Raw genomic sequence first — 3374 nt, forward strand, 5'->3', positions numbered from 1 at the left:
TCATTGAAAAAGATTTTCATCAATATCATTTGTGTTCATTCCCCGGCGGTGAAGAGAAAAGGGTGGTGGGGGTGGGGGGTTGACCAGATGCATGAGGGGGAAGGGGTGGGTGATGGGGAGGGGGGCGGTGTGCAATCCACTGAGCTGAGACAATACTGCTAGCATTGCCGCCCACAGCGCATGAATGACTGACAGATTATATGGGCCCTAATCAAATGATGTGCTTGCTAAATGAAGGTACCTTAGAGGGCAAAGCTCCCATGCTCAGTGGTTATTTCAATCAATTCAAGGCTCATGCCTTCATGCATAAGCCTGGCTGCTGCATCAACGCTTGTATTGTAGGCCCTATAGTAGTTTAGCAAACCTCAAAAGACAGGATGATTTCAAATTCATGTGTGTAGTGTACAGACAGGGTGTATTGTACATGTATACACATGGTATCTAAATAGGCTGCAAACTGGTCCACTTCAGAATTGCTCGGTCAGGGATCTATGCTCCTAAACGTTTACTGTAATAGCAGAACGTTTTGTACACTCAGTCCTTCATCAAAATGAAACTACAGGATGGTGTCAGAGGTGGGATTATCTGGGGTGTCTTTAAAATTCCTGGCTGTTGGGTACAACAGAACAGACCAACCAAGCGTTCCATGGATTTCTATTCATTTGTCACTGCTTCCATATTTTTTCCCCAGACCAGGAAGATCTCCTATGATCTAAAACAGTTTGGCTGGCCAGAATGACATGACTTGAGCACAAACATTCAAGGTGGCATGGTCCGGTATCGATGCCTTGCTTTTCACCCCATCTCTCCTGAGAGAATACTACTATTGTCACCGTTTCCGACATGGATCATTTCTCCTAAGAGCACTGCAATAGGGGGGGGGGACCCTTTCCTTCCTTTCCGGTCTGTTTTATCGGGCCAACAGCCCATTGTCCACACACTGTGTAAATGTCAGGTATGCAAAATGCAATGAATAGTCTATAACCAGAAGAAATTGCTCTTCACCTCGCGCACCTGACATCTGTGCATATCTCTTTCTGTCTATTCGTCTAGCTGTCTGTCAGTCTGTCTGACCTCCCTCGGTCTGTCTGTATTTTCATTTGCAGTATTTTATGCACATGGTCATCTTCCATTACTACCGTACATCAGGTGTCTCTAATCAAATTAATAATTGAATGATTCGGATTCAAATTAAATTAATTTAAAGCATTCAGCAATTCCCATTAAACTGGATTGATGACCAAGTGTGATTCGCATGTGAAAGGGGGTACACACAACAGTGACCCGGTTCCTCCTTTCCAACGAGAGAGAGAGAGAGATAGATAGAGAGAGAGAGAGAGAGAGAGAGAGAGAGAGAGAGAGAGAGAGAGAGCGCGCACGCGCGCGCGAGAGAGAGAGAGAGAGAGAGAGAGAGAGAGAGAGAGAACCTGTTAGCATGTGTCCTGCGTCTCCTTAACATTTCCTCTTCACACATAATGAGAATAGCCGGCTGTCAAACACAGAGGCCGGCGCTCGTGATTTAAACATCCGACACTGTTTCACAACTCACAAACACACACACGCACACACACACACACACACACACACACACACAGACACACTCAAACACAGCTCACGCTCACGGCATACAGACAAGCCCCGTTTGACATTTTCACAGCTTAAATTATTCACACTCTTTGACAATGCCACAAACAGACAGATAGAAAGAAAGACCGACCCGAACAAAGATGAAGAAAGGGCCCGGAGGGCAGGAAATTGAATGTAATACTACTAGTGCTAGCCTCACTTTTCTTTTTTTTCAATCAACAAACTCAGCTCTCTCCCCTTCCCAAAGGTTGCCGGTTCGACTATCGACCCGCCATGTTGGTAGGGGCAATGATTAACCAGTGCTCTAACCCCATCTTCCTCCATGATCCACCCTGAGCATGGTATAGTCCCGCCACACTACTCCCTTCGGGTGCCACTGGGTCTGCCCACTTGCACGGGTGAGGCATAAATGCAATTTCATTGTGTGCAGTGTGCACCTTAGTGCTGTAGGATCAAGGAAGGGGAACTCGCACACCTTGTATGCCAATGCAATAGTGTCCTTTTATTGCATGTTTCGAAAAAAATAAAAAAGTGCTACCCAAGTGAACAGTGCAAACGTTTCGGTCCCATTCAGACCATCCTCAGTACAAGGTGTGCGAGTTCCCCTTCCTTGATCCTATAGTTTACCTGTTGGGACCTACGCACCCACCCGGCATCAAGAGAAAAGGCGCGGTACCTCCCTTTGAACGAACACTTGAGTGCTGTGGCATGTTATGTCACAATAAAAATGACAATGGGAGTTGGAGTTTCCCAGGTGGGCTTTCACTTCAGCTTTCACTTCCCTTATAATGTAGCTCCTAAAGGAGTTAGGGGCGAGACGGGTATTGTAATCTTGTCTGGTATTTTTTTGTCTGCCTGTTTGTCTGCCTGTGTCTGTTCGTGTGTCCACCCCCAGTGCTTTGTGTCACCTGGGATGGCGCCAAACACACAGCATCACATGCATCAGGCATGGGCAAAAAGGCCAGGTTGCTTAGCCAGGCCACGCCCTCCTAGTGACGCAACTCCCTCAGCGTTGCTTCTAGTCAGGCCAAGAGCAATGGAAATATTGTTTCTGGCCTCCAGAAAAATCAAGAACTCCACACACTTTGTCGAAAACCAGTCAATCATAGCAAACCTAGGGAGGCAGGTCAACCATGCCATTTGGGAAACGTTAATTGTTATGGTCTTAGTCAGACCAAGTCTCGAAGAGATTTGAAAGTCGATGAAAACCAGGCTACAGGTTGCTATCTCTGATTGCGCTTCTTTTAGCATGGATGCAATGCGTCACAGGGTAAGAGTACCACAGGAAGCTATCCATCAGTAGGCTACTCAAGGCTGTGATTGTCAAAGGCTTAGAAAGCAGGAGGATATGAAGAGTTCAGATGCAAAAACCCCTAAGTGCCTTGTCAGAAAATAATCTTAATTCATTTTTATTTAATACAAAGCTATCAAAATTGCATATTTTTTATTTTATTTATGTAATATAACTATTTATATGTATTATCAAGTACATGAATGTAAAACAAACCAACAAAGGGGTTCTCAAAAAATATAGAAGTGTAGGCCTTAAGAAATGGAGTTAGGGGTTTTGCATCTGAAATCTTCATATACAGTACAGCACATAGCACAAGTTTGGAGTGGTTCGGAGTTAGGAGCAGGGAGAGCGGTTGGTTGTGTGAAGTGTGTGGGTATTAAAAGCGAGTCATATTTTTTCGGCAGCAGCATCTGCAGATGTCACCTTGCAAGGTGGGCCGAGGGTAATGAGTTTCTCCCTGCACTGAGGTCGCTCACTGGAAATAGAACAGGAG

The sequence above is a fragment of the Engraulis encrasicolus genome, chromosome 14, assembly GCF_034702125.1.
Source record: "Engraulis encrasicolus isolate BLACKSEA-1 chromosome 14, IST_EnEncr_1.0, whole genome shotgun sequence".
Taxonomy (NCBI): Eukaryota; Metazoa; Chordata; class Actinopteri; order Clupeiformes; family Engraulidae; genus Engraulis; species Engraulis encrasicolus.